We start from the raw sequence: 17,502 nt of genomic DNA, 5'->3' as shown, positions 1-17,502 counted from the left end.
TTTTCCTCCGCTTAATTATATGCTTAAACTCAGCGGGTGTTCTCGCCTGAGCTGAGGTCGCAAATTTGGAGCTAAATCCGCCCTACCCCATGGGAGGACAAGAGAGAGCAAAGCAAGTTCGAGCGATGCCACACATGTAAATAAACCCAAAATTCATATTATATCAAACATATGTAAAGCACACATATATAAAACAAAAGAAACGCACATATTATGTTGTGTATTATACTCATAAAACCTCATCACACAACTTTAAACATAATTCAATTTTGATATTTGTGCAGATTCGAATTTAATATCTTTATGGTATGTTTGTGCAGGTAATTCGTAGATGTTGTTGCCGTTTTCACTAAAATCCATAACATTCGGACTTCGGACTTTGTCGTTTTTAAAATAAAGAAAATATTGAATCAATTATTTATTGAAACTCCATCACATTTTCATGATGCCACTCACGCAAACCTTATCCAGATCAAAATTAATAATTGAGATGGCAAAATTTCTTTGCTGGTCGCATGTTCATACATAACGAACACTAGCATAAAAGAAATTGAGACAGGTCGTGAAAAGGTTTTCTTTCTGTTTTGTGATATAGAAATGACATGATTACATATATAGATTGAAATTGAACTTCATAACAATACAATTCGGAAGTTTTGGGGAATAGATCTATTATCTCATACCATACCTCTAGTGGTGGCGAGCGACTTCGTTATCAAACTAATCTTGGGTGGCTGGCTTTGAAAGCTTGTTGCTTGCTGGCTTTTAGTTCGTGACTGGCTGAACGTTACTTGCTTCGTTACTTGCAAATGAATTACCTTATATTAAATAATATAATGATAGTGTAATAAAAAATACATATTGACTCAATTAAAAAAGCTATAAAAAGTAAAATGTAATAAATATAAAATGTTCTATATAATGAGGTCTGCGCTTTTTTAGGTAGAGTATTTATAAGCATTAAATAACGCGTAGCAGAGGTACTGTAAATACTACTTGGGAGGATGCGTGATGTTCGTCATATGCCAGTGATGACGTTATAATGCCCAAGAAATGAAGGCACCAATCAAATGGGGGATAAATTTAGTATATATCTTGGTGGTTCAGATTGGACTGAAAACCAAACTCCATTTAACTTTATCTGGCCCTATTAATATATTTCCGGCGAGCTTCACGGTTTCAATGTCGGCGGCTTGGTTTCAATTTCGACGGCTCGTCTTTTGACGTAATCGCCAAGGAATGCTATTTCACGAGGAGTTTTCCACCGCCTGGAGATTGGTAAACTCCGGTGGGATTTATTGTATAGCAATCTGTTTATACCTGCTTCATTTGTAGCAACAGGAAATTTCTTTATTGGGAACACTTTGGGAACCATTCTTCTATATTCGGTATTTGAATGTTAGGGCACTCTCTCCGTCTATAATATTCGTCACATGCGACTTTGTTAAATAATGCAGGGTGCTCCTCTTGAATCCATGTCAGTGCAGGAGTGATGACCGCATCATGAGAAGGAAAGCAAAATGTGGGGATTAAAATGTGTGCTTCTGAAAAACTTTCAACACATTACGCAGCGGCACCCCCGGGCCGCCCCGCCCCGCCCGATCGGCGGCGGGTCGATTCCGAGAATCGACCCGCGGCCGGTCGGGCTGGGCGGGGCGGCCCGGGGGTGGCGCTGTCGTGAAATTTCTTTATTGGGAACACTTTGGGAACCATTCTTCTATATTTGGTATTTGGATGTTAGGGCACTCTCTCCGTCTATAATATTCGTCACATGCGACTCTGTTAAATAATGCAGGGTGCTCCTCTTGAATCCATGTCAGTGCAGGAGTGATGACCGCATCATGAGAAGGAAAGCAAAATGTGGGGATTAAAATGTGTGCTTCTGAAAAACTTTCAACACATTACGCAGCGGCACCCCCGGGCCGCCCCGCCCCACCTGATCAGCCTGTGAATAAGTTATCTTCTCTCAGATGTCTACTAAACAAGCTTGGTAGGAGTCACACTTGGCGGGGCGCGGCGGGGCGGCCCAGGGGTGGCACTGTGCGCGCTTGAAAATTTGTAGACAATGTGAAAGACCATACCCTACCCGAAAACACAGTGAAATTCTTGAAATAAAATTCGTAGACGATGTGAAAAACCATACCAAGTGTGACTCCTACCAAGCTTGTTTAGCAGACATCTGAGAGAAGATAACTTATTCACAGGCCATCGCCATCGCCATGGTAAAACGAACCAGGCAAACAAAAAAATAAATGTAGCGTGTAACGCAAACCAGCAGCTAAGCGAAAGCCAACCTATGTCTCTCTGCTTAAAGTGTATGAGGAGGCACGGAAGCAGAGAGCGTTCTTCGCTCGGTATGATGCCCCGCTTTTGCCTCACAAGCCTTGTTTTTAACCTAAATTTCTCTGACATGGAATTTTTTTAAGTAGCTTTCTTTTTTTCAATCTAAGAAATTATGTCTGAAGCTATTTTCTGGTATACATAATCTTGTTTAAGAATAGATTACAAAATTTGAAAATACCAAACTTCTCCACTTAACCTTTGGACCACAACTTCCCCAGACCACAACCTCCAGACTTCAGCATCTCTCATAGTTACTTTGACTGGGCTGACAGATGTATTCGTTATTCGTTTTTAGGTTCACGTCTTATGCTTTATGCTTTATTTAACTCGACACCTTTCCTGATATAATCAACATTTCTTATTCACCGCTTTCTGTGGTGAGATCAGACTTTGAAGTCACTTTAACACCTTGAACCTCCAAAGGCCAAGGGCCATTTGAGTGTATCATAGCATAAAGGATCTTCTTTTTAGTGTAATTCAGCCCTGGTTTGGATGATCACAAAGACTTTTATTCCAGAATCTAAGCCTTATTTCTTAAAATCAGATCGTTTCCATTGTTGGGAAAATATATTCTTCCATCGGAATGTTGTGAATCCACCATAAAATATAAGATTATATCGCTCTAATGTGATATCATGCTCTCTTACCTGTTGTGAGGCATGTTAGAAAGTCGAAGGTGTGTATAATGCCACGTGTGTTGGAGATTAGAAAGTGTATAAAACTTTGTGGGTGTGGGTTATTTAACCTTTTAATAATAAAATAATTGTTATTATTTGGGTTAAGAGCATCAAAATAAGTCATTGCGGGGCTTATTTAACTTTTTAATATTTTTTTTTTTGTTATTATTTGGGTTAAGAGTGTCAAAATATTTTATGACTTCTTAGCAATGTTCTTCTCACATGGTATTCTTATGTTGATTTCTAATTGGATTATATAGTTTTTCCTGATAAAATAATAAGTTGTAGTGTATTTTATATTTCATGTAAGTTTGTTCTTTCAATTTAGTATGCTTTGTTGTGTGTCTTTTTCAATATTTATGCCAAGTCAAGCATCATAGATAATGATAATGTATTTACATTGAGTATTATTGTGAGTTATGCGAAAGTGTCCAAGGGCTTTTTTATGAGGATTTCTTTGAAAAAGGCCTAGTGAGCTAGCTCGAGTTGTTGATTGAAATGAGCTTAGTGTAGGAGGTCTTGGAGTCAATTCCTTGGTCTAGCTACCTCTGTTGAGTACCTCACTCAATGACCCTGGTGGGTGAGATGCATAAACAGGACCAATGAGTTTATTATTTGGTATCATCTCTAAAAGCTAGGAAATTTCTCCAAGGATTCCCTTGAATATTTATTTGGCAAGAAAACAAGAATTTTCATATATGTGTGGGTGTAAACTAATGATGGTCTCTCATGATGCCTCACTAGAAATACAAACATGGAAAAAAATAATCTGTTAATTTGAAGGGATAATTTGAGGTACTTTAACAATGAGGAACTCTTCGCTTCAAGATGACAGAGATTCTGAAAAGGTTGTTACCAGAAGGAGCAGTGTTGACATGGGAGTCTACTGAAACCAGTCGTAGATTTAGAAGACTTTTGAAACCTGGAATGTTGGGCATGCATGTGAACTCAGATGGGGCACTAGTTGATGAAAGAGAAGAATATGGAACATCTTCGTCAGCATCCAGTCACTCATTTGAAGATGTGAATTCTGATGGTGTGCAAGAAAATATGAGTGATTTTGAATAATTGTTTAAGATAGTTTATATAACTGATGTATGCATCGTATCTTCAAATAAAATTAATGTTTTCCATATTTTGTTAAATGAGAAGTTATGAAGCATTTTTATGTTGTTGGATTATGTCTTAAGTATGATAAATTTTATTGTTTAAATATCTAAAATGCAATATCAAATTAGAGATATAATGTCTGTTTTATTCAGTATACAAATAAAGACTTTTGAATTCATTCAGTGATATTTTTTAGTTTTATAGTTGAAAAAATTTCAATTTCTTTTGTGTCTAGCATGTTGTGGTTGAAAACATGTTATTTATACGTAGGAAAGAAAAATGATATTCTACCAGAAACATTAATGTGTTTTTCCTTAAAATTTAACTTTGTTTGAGACATAAAAAATTGGTTTTATTAGCATTGTTTAAAAAGTATGAAAATTAACCCTAAAAAAAAAAAATCATTATTCCAGTATCAACACTTTCGTTCTGAAGCTATATTTTACAGGAAAATTTCGTAGAAAATTTCGTAGTCATTGCCATTTTTAAAACAACCGCAAAATTGACACCTAAAAAAAAAACATCGTTCTAGTATACACACTTTTCGTTTTGAGCACTGTTTTTGTGGTTTTTTTGGGGTTTTTGGGCCAGAGTTCCCGTTTTGAGTTTATAGTTCCCATTTCAAAGTTTACATTGTTGTATTCATCCCATACTGCATCAAAGTCTCCTGACATCGGCTCCTCAATGCTTCAAATCCTCTAAGTCCACCATGTATGAAGTCTCCCAAAGGTCACAACGATCTCATGTCATCATGAGCTCCATAAGTCATCCCACAACCAACATCTAGCAAGCATACAAGTCTCGGCCCAAAGGTCCCTGCAAGATGCCTCAGCTCTCCATGTAGTAGGAATGCCTCATGCCTCCAACCTGATGTCCATGACTAGGCTGCCCATGAATTCCCACCAAGTAGACTCATCACAGCAATCGGTCATCCTCATCCAAGCTGCAATCTTCGGTTTAGTGAACTCGGCCACCAACCATATCATCATCGTGAGTCCCTTCCATCACAGCTTCTCTACCAAGGTGTCCATCAAGACTATCTCTTGGTCTCGGCCATGAGAAGTCCACCCAAAAGTGTGCCCTCGAACCTGTCCATGAGTCATGCCGGGCACTTAGCCATGTGGCTAAAGCATGACCCAAATCATCCATAATGTCCATCAAGTTCCTCCATTGTCTCGGGGTCTTGCACCTCCCATCTCAAGGTAGCAAGCAACCCTACCAAGTCCTTCAGTAGGTAACAACCCTCGCTTCTCCATACAAGGTTCCATCATAGTCATCCATGGTAAGGTGTCTCCTTGCTTAGGCAAGCTGATGTTGCCCTCTCCTACACATGATCCATATACCAAATGTCCAAATGAAACACAAGTATTCATACTTACTTTATCAATATGAGGCTCCTCCATATGAGTGACCTCACCCATCCATGTCAATAAGCTGCACGATCCTGGTTCAACTTGATCACCTTCAAGTTCTGCCTCCATCGAGTCCTCATCATTATGTGGTCCTTCCATGTGAGTGTCCATCCTTGCTGCCAAACTGTATGATCCTAGTTCAACTTGATTAAACTCAAGTTCGGCCTCCATCATATCCTCATCATCACATGGTCCTTCCATATGAGTATCTTTGTCTATCCATGTCCATGAGCTGCATGATTCTGGCTTGGCTTGATTATCTTCAAGTCTAACCTCCATCATAGTTAAGCCTTCAACACCTTCGGCCATCATGACTTCCTCTTTCTGGTCTGCAACTTCATCTTGTTCCATTGCCTGACTGATTTGAAGAAGTCCTTCTCGTCCAAGCATCACATCAATGCCATTTGTATTTATCACTACGAAGTTCAGCTGACCTCTACATCCTTCCATCTGTACAGGTACATCTTGTATCGAGCCTACTGCCAAATTCCACGAGGTTATTTCCCAGTTCTCCATAGTAGATATCAGCCCCACTTCTTCTACTAACCGTGCTGATATAAGGTTATATGAACCGCCCATGTTTTCCAATGCTTGAACATCTTTTCCACAAATCTTCAAGTTCAAAAGACCTCGGTTGTTCTCCATAACCTTATCTTCACCTGTCAACTGCCACGAGCAACCTTTGCTCTGATATGTTTCAACACCTGAACCTTGTCCAAGTCTCCACGAGCAACCCTGCTCACCAGCTCCGACCGAGCTTTGATACCACATGTCACGTCCCCAAGTCTACGGTAGTCTTCCAACCGTGCTCGGCGGGGTGCGGCACCACCGTGCACTTTCTTTTTAACAATACTCGTGCACATGGACTACGCCTTAACCGATATAAACATGCTTTAACTGTTATCTTATAACCATATGAAAGCATTAATCTTCATAATTCATCATAAACCATTCTTAACATTTTCATGTGCAATTAAACTGAATAACAATTGCAAACAACCGTGTAGAATGGGAGGGGCAACTCCCGAACAAGTTCACCCGATAATAATATATTATGATAATATTCAATATAACATCAACCAGTGTGCCTGGAAAAATCCAAGGCCAACACTTAGCAATATTTACAACAAGGCAAAGACTGCCTTACAATGCATATGCTAACTCCTTAAGGTAGGAGGGTGCTCAACCGGGGCACAAGACCTCCTCCTTTAAGTCCTGCATAAACCGAGTAAAAACTCCCTCAACCGAGACCTTACTTCACATAACCCAAGCTCCAAAATATGTGAAGTCCTCTTATTCTCTATGCGCATGAGGAATGTGCATCTCCTCAAGACACTTCGCACTTTTCTTGTCCTTATGCGAAGGAGATCAAGCGAAGTTCCATGATGATAATGAAGCCTCATCCTCCATAATATATACACATCTTCCTTATGTTTCAAGGGGGTTGCTTAACTTATGTCCGACCCCACTAATTAACACATAAGCCCATGTATTATTATATTATGTTATATTTTATTAATCCACACATATTTATATATGTGTACAAGCCACCATACGGTATGTTGATACATGCATTTTCGTTCATTTGGAGAGGGGTGTTCAGCCTTAAGGCCGACCCCCATATCCTCCACTCCACGCCCATAAAACACGTATTAACATATCGACCTGGCTTATGGTTCGTCGTATATACACAAAGGTCCCAACACTTGGTTTATTCAAGCGTTTCCTTTCGTCGCACATACATAATAACGTCGCACCACAGCTTCGATGTTCGTCGCATTATGCTCGGCTGTCTGTCGCATTTGCTGCGCCCGTTCCTCGCATAACCACACCTGCCTGTAGTATGACCGCGCCCACGGGTCACCTGCCCACCGTGCACGGGTCGCCCACGGGTCGCCCGCTCATCGTGCACGGGTCACCCGCCTAAGTCGCGTTCGTCCGCCTATCGGCGGGCCCGCCCAAGTGTTGGAGGTAGCTCGCCCGCTTGTTGCACTGCCCGTCGTCGTGCCAAAATGCGACCGTCATTGTGCCAAGAAGTGTCTGTCATCATGCACGGGGCACCTGCCCATCGTGCACGCCTGCCTGAGACTCAAGGGCCTTACAGAAACTATCAGGCCCCCAAGCCTACGGTAGTCTTCCAACCGTGCCCGGCGGGGTGCGGCACCACCGTGCACTTTCTTTTTTTCAATACTCGTGCACATGGACTACACCTTAACCGATATAAACACGCTTTAACTGTTATCTTATAACCATATAAAAGCATTAATCTTCATAATTCATCATAAGCCATTCTTAACATTTTCATGTGCAATTAAACCGAATAACAATTGCAAACAACCGTGTAGAATGGGAGGGGCAACTCCTGAACGAGTCCGCCCAATAATAATATATTATGAAAACCTTCAATAATACATACAAGTGTGCTGGGCAAAGTCATCGGCCAACACTTTGAATATTTTACAATCAAGGCAACCCGCCTTTTACATACACAATTATGCACCTTTGCCTATGAGCGGGTACCCACCCGGGTCACCAAGACACTCACACAATTCTACACTAAATCGTGTATATAACCTCCTCAACCGTGACAACCTTCACACAAATCAATCCAAGATATGTGAATTCCTCTTATTCCTTATGCGCATGAGGAATGCGCATTTCCTTTAAGACCTTCGCACTTTACCCTTGTCTCTTATGAGAAGATGCTTTGAGCGAAGTTCGAATGATGAAATGAAGTTTCATCATCTCACATTTATATGCTTCATCGTATGTTTTAGTGGGGTATGTAGCCCCATGGCTGAGCCCCATATTATCACACATACGCCCATACATAAGTAATGTCGGCCTGCTGCCATGTGTTAAGCACTCACGTATGGGTATAAGCATTCGTTCCATTCATTAATACATACGCTCTCTTCATATGTTTTAAGGGCGGGGTGCATTATTCACGGCCAACCCCATTATTTACATATAAGCCCACGTATTTATGTTTTATTTTAATTATTTCCACATATTTACATATGCGTGTAAGCCACCATATAATATGTGATTTATTTGCTTTAATATATGCGCTCAACCACTTAGCCACATTCCGGCCTAAGTTTTTCGTCACATATTTTCGTCGCACCAGCTCGCCGTTCGTCGCACGCCCAGTTCGTTGTTCGTCACACCGCAACCACTGTTCGTCGCATCGCACCTGCAGCTCGTCGCATCGTCGGGTGGCCACACCCGCTCGTCGAGTGGCCGTGCCTGCGCTCGCCTGTAGAACTGCAGAACCGCATCCACCAACTTTGTTGCATCGCGCCTGCCTTGTCGAACCATGCCTGCGTCCTACCATGCTGTCCACCGCATCGTTTGTCACTCGGGCCGTCCGTCCATTGGGTGCGGGTCGCCCACGGGTCGCCCGCCCATCGTGTGCGGGTCGCCCACGGGTCGCCCATCCAAGTGTCGGAGGTAGCTCGCCCGCTTGTCGCACTGCCCGTCGTCGTGCCAAAACGCGCCCGTCGTCGTGCACGGGATGCCCGCCCATCGTGCATGCCTGCCCGAGACTCAAGGGTCTTACATTCTCCTCCACCTGAAATCATTGTCGTCCTTGACAACATATCATCTCGGTAGCTCTCCACCAAGATCATCATCAACGGGAAGTCACCTCGATCACCATATGTCGTCCTCATGTGAACTGCTGCCATGATACTCCAACATAATGCCAACATATCTTTGTACACTGCTAGCTCCCATGTCTGAACTAGTTGGGTAGCTAATCCAACTATCACGCCCAAACAATGAGAATGCACATCCTCATGGCACCATCAGTCGTTCCTCAAAGCATCCTGTCACATCCCCGACTTATCAAGAATCAACCTCCACAATCCATGCTCAGGTCCATGGAACTCCATCCACCTCATCTGCAACATGCTGTCCACGGTGTGTTGGTGTCAATGTGCTACAAGTGATCAGCCACATCTATCCCAACATCATCATGTGCGTAACGTAGTTGAGTCTCGGCTCAACCCATGCCCAAGTATAACCACCAAGGCATCATCATCGTAACTCTATTACTCCAAAGTGTCTCATATCGATCCTCCACATCAAGTCACCCTTCCAAGTCATGCCCATACATGTACTTTGGAAGTATGCATCCCATACTGCATCAAAGTCTCCCGACCTCAGCTCCTCAATGCTTCAAATCCTCTAAGTCCACATGTCTGAAGTCTCCAAAATTCACAACGATCCCATGTCATCATGAGCTCCTCCACCAAAGGTCCACCAAGACTCTCTCTTGGTCTCGGCCATGAGAAGTCCATATAAGCATCATCATCACGAGTCCCTTCCATCATAGCTCTTCTACCGAGGTGTCCATCAAGACTATCTCTCGGTCTCGGCCATGAGAAGTCCACCCAAGGGTGTGCCCTTCAATCTGTCCATGAGTCACGGCAGGCACTTAGCCATGTGGCTAAAGCATGACCCAAATCATCCATAATGATCATCAAGTTCCACCCTTGTCACGGGCCCTTGCACCTTCAATCCCAAGGTAGCAAGCAACCTCAACAAGTCCTTCAACAGGTAAAAAACCTTGCTTCTCCATACAAGGTCCCATGATAGTCATCCATGGCAAGATCCTCCATAGCATAGGCAAACTGATTTTGCCTCCCACTGCACACGGTCCATCTACCAAATGCTCAAATGGAACACAAGTATCCATACTTACTTTATCAATATGAGGCTCCTCCATATGAGTGACCTCACCCATCCATGTCGATAAGTTGCACGATCTTGGTTCAACTTGATCACCTTCAAGTTTTGCCTCCATTGAGTCCTCATCATCATGTGGTCCTTCCATGTGAGTGTCCATCCATGCTGCCAAACTGTATGATCCTGGTTCAACTTGATTAAACTCAAGTTCGGCCTCCATCATAGTTAAGTCTTCAACATCTTCGGCCATCATGACTTCCTCTTCCTGGTCTGCAACTTCATATATTGCCTGACTGATTTGAAGAAGTCCTTCTCGTCCAAGCATCACATCAATGCCATCTGTATTTATCACTATGAAGTCCAGCTGACCTCTACATCTTTCCATCTATACCGGTACACCTTGTATTGAGCCTACTGCCAAATTCCACGAGGTTACCTCCCAGTTTTCCATAGTAGATATCAACCCCACTTCTTCTACTAACCGTGCTGATATAAGGTTATATGAGCCGCCTGTGTTTGCCAACGCTTGAACATCTTTGCCACAAATCTTCAAGGTTACAAGACCTTGGTTGCTCTCCATGACCTTACCTTCACCTGTCAACTGCCACGAGCAACCTTTGCTCTGATACCACTTGTCACGCCCCCAAGCCTACGGTAGTCTTCCAACCGTGCCCGGCGGGGTGCGGCACCACCGTGCACTTTCTTTTTTTCAATACTCGTGCACATGGACTACGCCTTAATCGATATAAACACGCTTTAATTGTTATCTTATAACCATATAAAAGCATTAATCTTCATAATTCATCATAAGCCATTCTTAACATTTTCATGTGTAATTAAACCGAATAACAATTGCAAACAACCGTGTAGAATGGGAGGGGAAACTCCCAAACGAGTCCGCCCAATAATAATATCTTATGAAAACCTTCAATAATATACAAGTGTGACGGGCAAAGTCCTCGGCCAACACTTAGAATATTTTACAATCAAGGCAACCCGCCTTTTACATACACAATTATGCACCTTTGCCTATGAGCGGGTACCCACCCAGGTCACCAAGACACTCACACAATTATGCACCAAACCGTGTATACAACCTCCTCAACCGTGACAACCTTCACACAAATCAATCCAAGATATGCAAAGTCCTCTTATTCCTTATGCGCATGAGGAATGCGCATTTCCTTTAAGACCTTCGCACTTTACCCTTGTCTCTTATGAGAAGATGCTTTGAGCGAAGTTCGAATGATGAAATGAAGTTTCATCATCTCACATTTATATGCTTCATCGTATGTTTTAGTGGGGTATGTAGCCCCATGGCCGACCCCCATATTATCACACATACGCCCATACATAAGTAATGTCAACCTGCTACCATGTGTTAAGCACTCACGTATGGGTATAAGCATTCGTTCCATTCATTAATACATACGCTCTCTTCATATGTTTTTAGGGGGGGTGCATTATTCACGGCCAACCCCATTATTTACATATAAGCCCACGTATTTATGTTTTATTTTAATTTCCACATATTTACATATGCGTGTAAGCCACCATATAATATGTGATTTATGTGCTTTAAGATATGCGCTCAACCACTTAGCCACATTCCGGCCTAAGTGTTTCGTCACATATTTTCGTCGCACCAGCTCGTCGTTCGTTGCATGCCCAGTTCGTTGTTCGTCACACCGCAACCGTTGTTCCTCGCACCGCACCTGCAGCTCGTCGCATCGTCAGGTGTCCGCACCCGCTCATCGGGTGGCCGTGCCCGCACTCGCCTGTAGAACCGCAAAACCGCGTCCACCAACTTTGTTGCATCGCGCCCGCCTTGTCGAACCATGCCCGCGTCCTACCATGCTGTCCACCGCATCGTTTGTCGCTTGGGCCGTCCGTCCATCGGGCGTGGGTCACCCGCCCGTCTTGTGCGGGTCGCCCACGGGTCACCCATCCAAGTATCGGAGGTAGCTCGCTCGCTTGTCGCACTGCCCGTCGCCGTGCCAAAACGCGCTCGTCGTCGTGCATGGGGCACCCGCCCATCGTGCATGCCTGCCCGAGACTCAAGGGTCTTGCAGAAACGAAGGGTATTTGCCAGTTCACTGTGCACGGGTTGCCCACCTGTCATGCACGGGTCGCCCACGGGTCGCCTGCCTGGGTCGCGCACCCATCGTGCATGGGTCGCCCACGGGTCATCCCATCGTGTGAAGGGTGTTTGCCCGGTCGCGCTCTTGCCCGAGTCGCGAGGGCGTTACACTCTCCTCCACCCGAAGACGTTGTCGTCCCGAAAACATATCATCTCAGTAGCTCCCTACCAACATTGTATCGATCATAATGTAGACTCCTCCATATAAGGCAACATCACTGCATATATAAGGACCTGCCTCCATCAAGTCATCTCCATGTGCAAACTGCCCATGTCCTTCAACAAGTGCTACACATCCTAGTCATGTTTCAACACTCATCTCCACGATTCCATGCCCAGGTCCATGGAAACCCCATCTTTCTGCAGCATGTTATGATCACCATACCTGCTCAACCATGTTTGAGGGCTCACTGCCATGAGCAGCTTAACAATGAGCCCCATCTTCTATGTCATCTAAGAAGATGTGGAGGGAGAAGAGCTAGATAGATCTTTCTCACCGATCAGCTCAATCCATCTGTCCGGGTCCTCAACCTCCATCCTTTGTAGATATGCCTCCCGATCTTCCTTCTGGATGTTCGGCCTCACATATACCTCATCGATGTCATCATCATCATCCTCCACCAGCTCTAGCCTTCTTGACAAATCCAAGATGCTATCTGAAAGTGATCTAATGACCAATGACTGCTCCACAAGCTTTGTCTCCACCGTAGACAACCGCTTGTCCACCTTCACCTTGTCTTCCATTTGCATCCCTCCTAACTTATGATCAGGTTTTGTTACACCAATGGTTGGAACACCAATGGGTACATCTTCCCTTCCATCATAAATGAAGAGTTTCTTCAAATGTGGTACGACCATGGCCTCATATTGCTTCATGAACTCCATCCCCAATATGGCCTCATAGTCATCAATTCTTACTATAGTGAAGTCCACTTTCCCGGTCCACACACCAAGAGTAGTGTCTACCTTTTCAGCTATACCAAGAATGTTCGTAGGAGGAGAATTCACTGTCTTCATTTGTGCCTTCACTGGTACAAATTTCAGCCCAAGTCTCCTTGCAGTATCTTCACTCATGAAGTTGTGTGAAGCACCACTATCCACCATAGTGAGTACATCAGCACTTCCGACCTTCATCTGAACATACTCCAATCTGTTCCTTTCTGGATCCCTCCTAGAAGGTGCCTCCATAGTAGCAGAAGCTCCTAGTACCTGCATCATCCCTACCGCAACATTTTCATCATGCTCATCATCGGATTGTGCAGCAGCAGCCACCTTTGGTTTGGAGGGGCAATTCTTCACCACATGTGGTCCTGCACATAAGAAACACTTCAAAGGCTTCCTTGCCTTCGAACCATCATCCGATTTCGAATCATCATCCTTCTTCTTTCCCCTTGGCTTATCAGACTTCTTTTTCTCATTAGAAGTCTCATCGTATTGATCCACCAACCTGTCAACCACAACAAAAGCTTCCTCAAGTGTTCTGATCTTCTGCCTCTTCACCTCATTGCGTGCCCAAGGCTTCAACCCAATAATGAAGTTGAACACCTTGTCCCTTTCCGCCATGTCGGGGAGTTCCAGAGCTGCACTTGAAAACTCTCGCTGATATGCTTGTAAGCTTCCAGTTTGTTTGATGTACTTAATCTTCGTCCTTGCTTCCCATGTTTCATCCTGGGGACTGAAATGAGTCTGCAAAGCCTTTTTCATGTCATTCCACGAAGTGATGTCATCAGCATTACCATTGATAATCTGATCCACCCTCCTTCGCCACCACATCTTAGCATCTTTTGTCAGGAACTGAGCGGCTACCTTGACTTGTGTCTCTCCATCGGGTAGAATTAACCATTCCAAGTACTGCTCCATATCCCATAGAAAGTTTCCAAGCGTTGCTGCATCCCTTGTACCATCATAAAATTCCGGTTCTTTGACCTTTACATGAGGCACTCCTCCACCTGAGTTGTGTCTCACGGCCCTCTTTAATACCACAATCTCATCTTTGGCATCATCAAGAGCTTTATTTACCTTGTCAAGAGTTCCTTTCAAGTTCACGATCTCAGCAAGACCTTGATCCCTTGATTTTTTAACCTCTTCGACCCTTTCTTCCAACCAAGTACACATAAGATCATTGTACTCACATTGTGTCTTGAGCTCATCATGCTGTGTTCGGAGTTCTTCAAGTTCTTCCCTGACCTTCAAGATGGCTTCTCGCTCCTTAGTAAGTGAGTCCACATCCTGGTTCCAAGAAGTCTCTAAAGTCTCCATTCTTCCAATCACCTTTTCCATGAATTCAAGAGTAGTATCCTTCACAGTGTCCTTCATTGTATGGCTAGACCCAGCTTGAGAGTTAGCTACCATCTTCTTCTACGATATAGTCTCAACCATTCATCTGTAAGAACCTGTTCAAGTTTCCACGAGCAACCCTACTCTGATACCACCTGTCACACCCCCAAGCCTACGATAATTTTTTTTCCTGTGCCCGGCGGGGTGCGGCACCACCGTGTACTTTCTTTTCGTTAATACTTGTTCATAGGGACTACGCCTTTCACATAAACATACTTAATTCTGTCTTTCTCAATTAAGCACAATACATAAAACTTCATACACGTTTATAACCAATATGCAATTAAACCATGAACATAACAATTGCACACAATTATAATGGGAGGGGCAACTCCCGAACGAGTCCGCCCAAAATCATATATTATGAAACCTTCAATAATACATACAAGTGTGCCGGGCAAGTCCACGGCCAACACTTAGAATCTTTTTACAATATAGGCAAGACCGCCTTTACATACATGTGTCAACCTCCCTTGGTAGGAGCGAGCTCACCCGAGCTTCAGAACTCCACCAACTCGGCCTGCACATAAAACCATCTTAACCGTGTGCCTTCATCCTCTAAACAGCCACTTGGTAAAACTGCACACTTATCTCATGCGCATGAGATGTGCACACTTCGCACTGCTTCCTTTTACCCTTAGCTCGTATGTAGAGAGAAGAGCGAGTTTCTTGCTTGCTCAAATGAAGCCTCTTCCCTACCAATATATACGCTGGCTTGTCCATTCGATGGATGGGTGTCAGCTCTCAAGCCGACCCCCTAAAAACATGTTTGGAGCCCTTGCATTATTATTTGGTAGGTCGGCCTTTGCCCAAGGGCAAGGCCTCCCTATGCCCAATATAAACTCGCAACACTCCATCGCATATTTTGTTAAGTGTCATATGTGCGCCCATAACGTCGCAGCCAGCTCGCCTTAACGTCGCATTGTTGTTCGCCCATGTCGCAAGCCGCCCGGTTGCTGTCACACTGTCCGCCCATCGTGTGGAGGGGCGCCCGCCCGGGTTGCCTTCCCTTCACACTCGTCGTCTGCTGCTGAACCGTGTCGCGCCTTTGTCGAACCATACCACGTCCACCACATAACGCCATCGACATGTCTGTCGCCCGGTCGTCCGCCCATCGGGCGTGGGTCGCCCACGGGTCGCCCTTCCGCCTATCGCATTGGTTCTTCGGTTCGTCGCACTCGAACCTCAACCGTCGTGCCTGTTCACCGGGTCGGGTGACCGCACCCGCGTACCAACTCACCGCAGCTCACCCACAGTTCGTCGGGTGTCTGCGCCCAACCTCAGCTTGCCATATGTATTTGCCGGTTCACCGTGCATGGGTCGCCCGCCTGTCGTGCACGGGTCGCCCACAGGTCGCCCGCCCGTCGTGCACGGGTCATCCCGTCGTGTGAAGGGTGTTTGCCCGGTCGCGCTCTTGCCCGAGTCGCGAGGGCGTTACACGCCCGAACGAGTTCGTACGGGCGCCCTCAAACGACCCGCCCGAACGACCCGCCCTGTCATGCCCCCAAGCCTATGGTAATCTTTCAACCATGTCTGGCGAGGTGCGGCACCACCCTGCACTTTCTTTTTAACAATACTCATGCACATGGACTACGCTTTTCCACATTAACATACTTAATTCATCTTTCTCAATTGAGTAAAATGCATTAATCTTCATACACGTTCATAACCAATATGTAATTAAACCGAGAACATAACAATTGCACACAATTATAGAGGGAGGGACAACTCCCGAAAAGTCTTCCTGATAATATATTATGATAATCGTCAATATTACATCAACAAGTGTGCTTGGCAGAATCCAAGCCAACACTTAGCAATATTTACAACAAGGCATAAGACAGCCTTCTACATACACATCTATGCACCTTTGCCCAAGAGCGGGTACCCACACGGGTCACCAAGACGCTCATACAATTCTGCACCAAGACCATGTATAGAACCTCCTCAACTATGATAAACCTCCACATAAGCCAATCTCAAAATATGCGAGAACCTCTTAACCTTTATGCGCATGAGGAATGCGCATCTCCGTAAGACCTTCACACTTTCCCTTGTCTTTATGCGAAGACACTTGAGCGAAGTTTGATGGAGATAATGAGCTCAACCTCCATCAATATATACGCTCCTCTCATGTGTTTTAAGGGGGGGGTGCACTACTCATGGCCGACCCCACCATGTTACATAAAAGCCCACGTATATATATTATTTTATTTTAATTAACCCACACATATTTATATGTGCGTACAAGTCTCCATATAATATGCTTTCTTCTTATGTTTTAAGGGGGGTGCTCCACTCATGGCCGCCCCCACCATTTTACATATAAGCCCATACATATTATATTTTATTCTTATTACCCACGCATATTTACATTCCTTAACATATGCGTATAAGTCTCCATAATGTATGTTTATGTACATTAATACATGCGCTCAACACTTAGCCATATCCCGGCCTAAGTGCCTTTCGTCACATATTTCTGTCGCACATATGTCGCATCATAACCGGCTGTTCGTCGCATTGTCTGCCCGTTGTGTGAAAGGGCGCCCGCCCGGGTCGCCCTTCCTTCACACCGTTGTCCGCTGCTCGAACCGCGCCCACCTATGTTGTATCGTGCCCGCCTTTGTCGAACCGTGCTCGCGTCTGACCATCCTATCCACCACATCGTCTGTCGCTTGGGTCGTCCGCCCATCGGGTGCGGGTCGCCCACGGGTCGCCCGTTAAACCATTGCACCGGCTCGTCGGGTGGCCGCACCCACATATCAACTCACCGCCCATCCGCAGCTTG

The 17,502-nt window shown here is 44.6% G+C and overlaps 1 non-coding gene across 1 annotated transcript in view; it reads right to left on the bottom strand.

Moving 5' to 3' along the window:
* Positions 1-60, bottom strand: part of LOC149201647 (25S ribosomal RNA) — a 3,405-nt gene extending 3,345 nt beyond the window's left edge. The window contains exon 1 of the ribosomal RNA XR_016254065.1: positions 1-60. This exon is cut by the window's left edge and continues 3,345 nt beyond it. This is a non-coding gene — a ribosomal RNA (25S ribosomal RNA).
* Positions 61-17,502: the final 17,442 nt, after the last annotated feature.

The sequence above is a fragment of the Pinus tabuliformis genome, chromosome 2_1 (assembly GCF_031772625.1).
Source record: "Pinus tabuliformis cultivar Carrire ecotype Pingquan chromosome 2_1, CPIR1, whole genome shotgun sequence".
Classification (NCBI taxonomy): Eukaryota; Viridiplantae; Streptophyta; class Pinopsida; order Pinales; family Pinaceae; genus Pinus; species Pinus tabuliformis.
Note: the sequence above shows the minus strand (reverse complement) of the source record. Positions and strands in the feature narration are given on the sequence as shown.